Raw genomic sequence first — 8,983 nt, 5'->3', positions numbered from 1 at the left:
GAGATCCCTGAGTATTTTGGTCCCGAACATCATGATTATCAGTTCGTCGCAACCAGTAGCCACCAGTCCCAGTCCGACCTGACCATTGCAACACCTAGTTGCCATGCTGGAAGGGACTGCCTTTCTCTGAGATACAGCTTCGACATCGAGCAATGACTGCGCGACCAACAGGCTAATCTCCTGGCAATAGCATGCACCAAAGCAACCCGGTAAAAATCCACCTGACTATGTTTCTTTTTTTCTCAAATCAGTAGCTAAAACAAAGGAATTGACCCAGAGATTTTCATTAGTATAACGAGCAGTGATTTATTTTTACTGTAGCATCTGATGGTAACTTATTATGTGCGTCGGAATACGTTTCACGCAATATAACTGTAATCAAACAAGCCGTGGGAAAAAAGAAATATTTTGTAGAAGTAACACAGTGAAGATGTAGTCTACATATTTTCTTGTAGCTGGTGCAACTAATGCTTTTATTTCATATCATTTGCAAATGCCACTCTCTGAAACCTGTCGCCGGCCGTTGTGACCGAGCGGTTCTAGACGCTTCAGTGCGGAAACTCGCTGCTGCTACGGTCGCAGGGTCGAATCCTGCCTCGGGCATGGATGTGTGCGATGTCCTTAGGTTAGTTAGGTTTAAGTATTTCTAAGTCTAGGGGACTGATGACCTCAGATATTAAATCCCACAGTGCTTAGAGCCATTTGAACCATTTGAAACCTGTCCATTAGAAAACGTCTTTCAAATCATTTATTTTTACGCGATTTCTTAGTCGCTGGTGAGGAGGAAATAATTTCATCTGTTACGATTTCCATGCTCTTTGGCTGCATAATGAAGATGCATCTGTACGCGATACTTCGGAGAAGTAGTGTCTGATCAATCCGGTTTCAGTATGGCAGAGTCTGAGAAGCGTGTCTATGTAGCCTGTCACACAAAGCTCACTTTTGTTTCCAGGATTGTTGGGACTACAAGGCTCACTCCAAAAGAAATGCACACTATTTTTTTTTTAAATCCATCTTTTACTCTACATGTTTGAAAGTTTTACAGTGTATAGATATATCCTTTAGGAACAATATTTTCATTTCTCCACATAATTTGCATCCCTCTCAACTGCCTTACGTCATCTTGGAACCAGCACCTGTATACCCGCACGGTACAATTCTGGACCAACTTGTTGGAGCCACTGTTTGGCAGCGTGCACAAGGGAGTCATCATCTTCAAACGATGTTCCACGAAGAGAGACTTTTTGTTTCCCAGAGTGATGATAGTCACATGGAGCCTGGGTCAGGACTGTAAGGCGGGTTTCTCAGTGTCTGGAGTGTGTGCAGTAGGATGCCTGCCGCTGCGAGGACGATCCTCAATATTAAAGTGCCCGCTTTCATCACATAACCCGCTTGCTCACCGACTAACTGTACTGCGATCGACAGCAGCATCTCCATACGCCTTTTTCAACCTCTTGTGGATTTTTCCCACTGTCTCGTTTCCACAGCACAGGAATTCTATGACAGCACGTTGCTTCTGACGAACGTCAGGTGTAGCAGCCATCTTGAAGACATGCTGTGACGGCGCCACTCACACGAACAGGTTGAACTAAGTTTGAAAACAAGCGGAAAGAATGTATCTACACACTATAAAACTTTTACACATGCAGAATGAAAACTGTATTTTTACAAAAATAGTGTGCATTTCTTTTGGAGTGACCCTCGTAGATGCGTCACGAGGAAGTTTCCTGCACTTTTTCGGTTCACAGAGTTTGAGCTTTGTAGATGTGCCGATGATCATGTGCCCATTTTAGTCGTAGTTGGCGATGTCGTGCCTCGGAGCCATCACAGTCTGAATTGGTCAAACTCAGATAGACCGCGCGCCATTCCCATTGCACATACGAACAGCAGGCTAACTGATACTACATGCACCGTACGTGTGTCTGACTAGCATTCGTCCCTCGCCAGGTGGCGCTGCTATCGCCTGGACGGGTTTATATCGATAGTAGGTGGGTGGTCATAATGTTCTGGCTGATCAGTGTATAGTGTTACATATATGATGACAGGCAGTGTAGACAGACGAAATTTCAGGTCTCACCCCGTTCCCTGCCTTCCTTTACGCAGGTTGCCCGTTCGCTGCCAGCGAGCTCGCCCAGATGTGCTGGATACGAGTCCGTGTCCCGCAGGCTGTGTTCAGCGCGCCAGTGTGCCCGTGGCTGTGTGGTACAAGCGCAGCCGCCTAACGACCTGCCAAAGCCGGCCCCCTCCCTCGACTAGCTGTTGCCCTGGCCCTGGCTGTGTCTGCGGCCTGCTGCCGCCGCCGCCGCCGCCGCAGCAGCCTCTTTGTCGGCGCTGGCGCCCAAAATGAGACGTCGCCCGCAGAGCCAGGCCCGCCTGTAACAAATGGGTTCCGGCCGGGCTTCCCTGACAGGCCGGCCCTGCGGTGACGGTGGCCGTAATAAGCACTCCCACAGCCGCCTCTGCCCCGGTCGCTGACGATCTGTTAACTCACGACACGCGTCCACGAGTACCGTACGGAAGAATTGTGTTCGTAACAAATGCCTTCTCATAATGCCACGTCCCATTCCTTTACCACTCGTTCACAGCAAGTCTGAAGCTTCTGAGAGTATGGGAACCCTACAGGCACTTCAGCTATTAGTTCTTGTGCAATGGAATAAGCGTGCGGGAGTACAAAACCGTAGACACTGTAGGTGGCTTGCTCAGTGATCTCTAATACCCGGAGAATCCAGCATGACGTTTTATCACAGTCATTTTTAAAAACCCAAGTTCAAAACTACGCATACAAAACCTACAGTTTTAACGCACCAAAACAAATATTTGTTATTCATCAAGACAACAAGAGAGATTGCAGAAAAATTAAAAGTATGTATCACCTTTACGTAAAAACATAAAATTGAAAAACGAATGCTGTACCGCCCTAATAAATGAGTTTAACGGTCAAAGTTTTAGAAAAGTTCAATATTATTTTGCACGCCAGTTACGAAATAAATTATGCAACAGTGTTTTTAAAATATCAAGATAAAGATAATTACACTACTGCGCATTAAAATTGCTTCACCACGAAGATGACGTGCTACAGACGCGAAATTTAACCGACAGGAAGAAGATGCTGCGATATGCAAATGATTAGCTTTTCAGAGCATTCACACAAGGTTGGCGACGGTGGCGACACCTACAACGTGCTGACATGAGGAAAGTTTCCAACCGTATTCTCATACACAAACTGCAGTTGGCCGGCGTTGCCTGGTGAAACGTTGTTGTGATGCCTCGTGTAAGGAGGAGAAATGCGTACCACCACGTTTCCGACTTTGGTAAAGGTCGAATTGTAGCCTATCGCGATTGCGGTTTATCGTATCACGGCCTTGCTGCACGCGTTGGTCGACTCAAATGGCTCAAATGGCTCTGAGCACTATGGGGCTTAACTTCTGAGGTGATCAGTCCCCTAGAACTTAGAAGTACTTAAACCTAACTAACCTAAGGACATCACACACATCCATGCCCGAGGCAGGATTCGAACCTGCGACCGTAGCGGTCGCGCGGTTCCAGACGGTAGCGCCTAGAACCTCTCGGCCACCCCGGTTGGCCCCGTTTGTCGAGATCCAATGGCTGTTAGCAGAATATAGAATCGGTGGTTTCAGGATGGTAATACGCAACGCCGTGATGGATCCCAACGGCTTCGTATCACTAGCAGTCGAGATGACACGCATCTTATCCGCATCGCTGTAACGGATTGTACAGCTACGTCTCGCGTCTCGATCCTTGAGTCAGCAGATGGGGACGTTTGCAAGAGAACAACCATCTGCACGAACAGTTCGACGACGTTTACAGCAGCATGGACTATCACCTCGGAGATCATGGCTGCGGTTACCCTTGACGCTGCATGACAGACAGGAACGACGAACCTGGGTGCACGAATGGCAAAACGTCATTTTTTCGGATGAATCCAGGTTCTGTTTAGAGCATCATAATGGTCGCATCCGTGTTTGGCGACATCGCGGTGAACGCACATTGGAATCGTGTATTCGTCATCGCCATATTGGGGGCGCCATTGGTTACTCGTCTCGGTCACCTTTTATTCGCATTGAAGACACATTGAACAGTGGACGTTACATTTCAGATGTGTTACGGCCCCTGACTCTACCCTTCATTCGATCCCTGCGAAACCCTACATTTCAGCTGGATAATGTACGACCGCATGTTGCAGGTCCTGTACGGGCCTTCCTGGACACAGAAAATGTTCGACTGCTGCCCTGGTTAGCACATTCTCCAGATCTCTCACCAATTGAAAACGTCTGGTCAATGGTGGCCGAGCAACTGGCTCGTCACAATACGCCCGTCACTACTCTTGATGAATTGTGGTATCGTGTTGAAGCTGCACAGACAGCTGTACCTGTACACGCCATCCAAGCTCTGACTCAATGCCCAGGCCTATCTAGGCCGTCATTACGGCCAGCGGTGGTTGTTCTGGGTACTGATTTCTCAGGATCTATGCAGCCAAATTGCGTGAAAATGTAAGCGGATGTCAGTTCTAGTATAATATATTTGTCCAATGGATACCCGTTTATCATCTGCATTTCTTCTTGGTGTAGCAATTTTGATGGCCAGTAGTGTCTTTTTACTAATCGTTAGCGGCACTAGTCCTTTACCGCGGCGGTTCTCTTTGGCTGCTTAATGAGGTGCATTAATGGCCGCGGGGTAATCACCTCGTCGAGAATTTAGCACCGGCCCTGGACGGCTGGGCTGGACTGCCGCCCGCGCACAGAGCGACCCGGGCGGGCGCTGCTCAACGACCCCGCGGCCGGCTGTCCTCGCGCTGGCGGCCGGACGTCTGGCTTTGTTCCGCGCCCCTCCGACCGTGACCGGGCGACAATGGACAGCGCTGCTAGGTGTCACTCGCTCCAAGGACGACCAATGACACGCTTTTCCTGTCGCGTGACAGTCGCGCCGGGACCTAACTGCTTCTCTGAGCGCTGCACAGATTTGCAGGACGTTGTCATCGGCCGCGGTGGCCGAGCGGTCTAGGCGCTTCAATCCGGAACCGCGCGACTGCTACGGTCGCAGATTCGAATCCTGCCTCCGCCATGGATGTGTGTGATGTCCTTAGGTTAGTTAGGTTTAACTAGTTCTAAGTTCCAAGGGACTGGTGACCTCCGATGTTAAGTCCCATAGTGCTCAGAGTCATTTGAACCATTTGAAGAACGTTGTCGCGAACCGGTTGGCTATGTCTTCCTCCCAAATTGTTGACCATCTACCGCCTTAAGCTACAGTAGCGTGCAGTTTGACGAAACGTCATTAGTACTCTAGACCCGTCTGTGCATCTTGTTCGTGCTTCGCGTTCCGGTCCTGACGGAACATTCGATGTCGACCGGCCGCCATGTCATCCTCTGCCGCACGGTGTCACTCGGATGAAGCATTAAGGGAAATGGCGTCAGTTCATCGAGCTCTCAGCCGCTACCAAACGTTTCTTGTAAATCTCGGTAAGATTTTGTAACATTTCACCGTTGCTCATTTACTGCTGGGGAAAAACAGGCCAAAAAAATTACGTATTGCCTTTCTGTTGTGCCCTAAAAACTAGCACAAGGACGTTATAAGAGGTTCACGACTAAGGAATTTATTGCTAGCGCACTCGAGCAGATGTAATTTCGATGGATTGCTCGCGCGCTGCCTGCGATGTGTAAGCTATAAGAGAATCTCAGACCAGAGAGCAGTGTTGACTGCAGTAAGAGCAGTGACAGTAGAGGTAAGTAGAAGATAGCAGTCTGGTGTATGGAGTTGGAGGGACCGGTCGAGGTCAGCGATGGCGGTGCGTAAGCGATGTAGTATAAGGTAAAATCAGCCGCGCGCATATGTAGTTTGTTACAACTAAGTTTGTACTATTGTTATATCAAGACCCATGTAAATGTTCAAAAAACCTTTTAATAATAATCTTTTTATAAAATTAACTTTTTGACACTCATTCATCTGAATTTAAAGAATTTACTATTTTTTGCAATCCCTGGTCATTCCGATTATCGTAAAGAAATATCAGTTGTTTCTTTCTACACATGACAAATCTAGCGGCCAGCATTGCACTGAGCTGTGCCAGAAAAGTTTCTTATAGGAGCAAATACATACGCGTTATCCGGCGATTTCATTGGGGTAAGAATTTTCAATTTATTCAGTATGATCTTTCAGGGCCATGACGCAGCACTGCTGACGTCCATATTTAACAGTTTAGATTCACAGTCAGTTAATTGTTGAAAGGTTACATATGAGTCACATTTTTTATTGGGAGGTTAGTCACGTTATTATTGCGAGGTTACGGAATAATAAACCGTTGGGAAGTTACACTGAATGTGAATGATATAATTATTTTGTAACCTCCCAACATCATGACTAGAAAATTTTCCCCAAAAACTCAGTTAATAGTTTCCTTTTTATTTGTTGAAGAAAACGGTTTGCAATACAAGCAATAAAAAAAACCTCCTTCCTTTCTGATATGGTGTTTGGTTATGTGGTGTGTTTGTGTGTTTTAAATCGAGTGTTTTTATTACTTGTTGCTGTTATTTAGCAGCTGACTGAAGGAACTACAGTCCCCAAATGTTTTAGAGAGGCTTAGTTCCGATTGGTGCACGTTTTAGAGGGCCATTACGCTATAGTTCTGGTTAGTAAATATTGCAGCAATTCATTTTATGCTTCGCTTCTGCTGGACCGAATCATTTGTTACAAAAGTAAATGATTCCCACTGATTATAATTTTCTAGTGATCATTATCGTCGTCTCTCCTAAATCTGTGGTGAGAAGATTTAGGTGATGAGAGTGCACAGCATCACACTAAACGTTCTTGACATATTTAGATGGCGCTATAACACTTAAATATTTAATAAGAGGTTATTATACCAAGAGAAAGTCTAAATAATTGTATTTCGAACAACTATTTGTTTTTGTGTTTGCCTAGTATTTTACTTTGGTCTGGTTAGTATCGATGTTTTAGTCCTAAGTTTAAATCTCAACTGTCTGCTGTTCTTATTAATCGCATGTTTTTAGGCACGAAAATACCATAAGTTAGTGCAGTCGAGTTTTAGAAAGCAATATGACATACAGGCGTGTCACTGAAAAAAAAAACACCGTAATACTTAATGTAAACATCACAGTTTTTTACAACACTGACATATTTTTGCAGGTATTTGAGAACACTCTGCTTTCGGGGCCTTCCGGCTGCTCCCTAGATGGGGCAGCTTGCCTTCATTCCTTATTGTGTCTCCCTTTATTCTTTTTGTACCTGAACTCAGCTTTGTTGAACTCTGGCCCATCTTGGGGTTTTCTTTGCCTAGCTTTTTGAGCGGTAGGCTCTCACCGATCTACAGTCTGTTCGAGGAAAAACGGACTAATGACCTGGTAGTTTGCTCGCCTTAATCGTCTAACCAACCAACCAACCTATAACATTCTCAGACCTTAAGGGAAAACCAAATGGTGCTGAATTTCGACCATCTAAATGTAAATACGGTATAAGCGAATAGCATCATAAAGTGAAAATACGGAACCAGAGGGAAAGACCGGTTTGTTAACGAGCACACAAGTAATCTCGTAGCCTGATATATTACTCCATTCCGCCATGTGCAAAGAGAAATGAGTAGTCGTCTGCAATGTGACTAGTGATTAAATGTACTACTCAGCTACGTCAGTAGCCCACAGTTTTATGTAGTGGATTCTTTATATTTAATTTTTGCCCTTTCCTCGTTGTGTGGGGATTCTGGGTCCTCACAATCAAAAGAACAAAGTCTTTCTCCATGACTCGTCTCCGATCCCCGAATTTTATGAGACAGGATTATTAATACCATTTTTGTAGTTCCTGACAGATATCTCACATCAGACAGAGCCAACGCAGTTGAGTATATTCGTCCCGCAAATAAAGAAACATAGCCTGTGAGAAATAGAGAGCGAGATTTGGTGTTCACACAGTTCTTACGAAAGTCTCTGTCAGAGTAAGTCACATGCGTCGAATTTCTCACTGCAGCGTGGCATTTTGAACGCGAGGGCAAGAACAGTAAGCCCCAGGCGGCGGCTGGCTCCAAAATTGCCCCCAAAACGAGCCGTGTCGAAGCGGCGCGGCCGGCGGAAGCGCGTGAAACAAGAACGAAATTGGGCGCCGCACTTGCGCCGGGCGGTAATTTGTGGCAAATGTCACGGCGCGGCCCTAAGCGGTGGGCGGCAGCGAGGGCAGCACCGCCAATTACGCAAACGCGGGCCAGCCGCGCCTAGCGACGCGGCGCGGGCAGGTGTAGTGTAGAGGAGTGTAGTGGGGGGCAGCCGTAGTGTAGTGGGTGCGAGCGCCGGGCGCCGCCGATGAAGCGGTTTGGCCAACCGGCCGCTCATTACGCCCGCGCCCGCGCCCGCGTCCACAATTCCGGGTAGCGAGCCGCGGGTCGCCCCGTTGCGCAACAACAGCCCAGTTCTCGGCAGCGAGATTAGCGCGATTTCACGCCGGCCGGCAGCCGGCCTGGCGTGTTGGACTTCCATCATCACGCATTCTCCGCTCAGCTTTTTACCTCGACAAGGCTGTTTACGATGTTGCTCGTTAGTGTCTGTTCCACAGGTTTCAGCTCTATACTCAGCGAACCACCTTAAGGAGCTTGAGGGGAAAATACTTCTTGCACCACAATTCTCTCCCCTCTTTTCCCTTCCATTCGTGAATGGCACGTGGAAGCCCCAGTAAGGATTCTAATTTTTCTGGTATTAGTGCTCTCTTTTCGTGGTACCTATTACGTAATATCTCCTCTGAATGTTTCTGGACTGTATGCTCTTCGCAGCTGTAGCGCAGAACGCTTGTTTTGCAGCGTCTGCCATAAAAATGACAAAGATCTTATTGTTAGTACTAAACGAGCTCGAGATGAAACGCTCCTCTCTTCTACGGCGTGGGCGAAATAAAAATGGCCCGAAAAATACACCGATGGAAAATAATCGGACACCAAAATATAATGTAGAGTAATGAAATTTCGAAATAC

This window comes from Schistocerca cancellata, chromosome 1 (genome assembly GCF_023864275.1).
Source record: "Schistocerca cancellata isolate TAMUIC-IGC-003103 chromosome 1, iqSchCanc2.1, whole genome shotgun sequence".
NCBI lineage: Eukaryota > Metazoa > Arthropoda > Insecta > Orthoptera > Acrididae > Schistocerca > Schistocerca cancellata.
The sequence above is the reverse complement of the archived record's forward strand: the minus strand, read 5'-3'. Positions refer to the sequence as shown.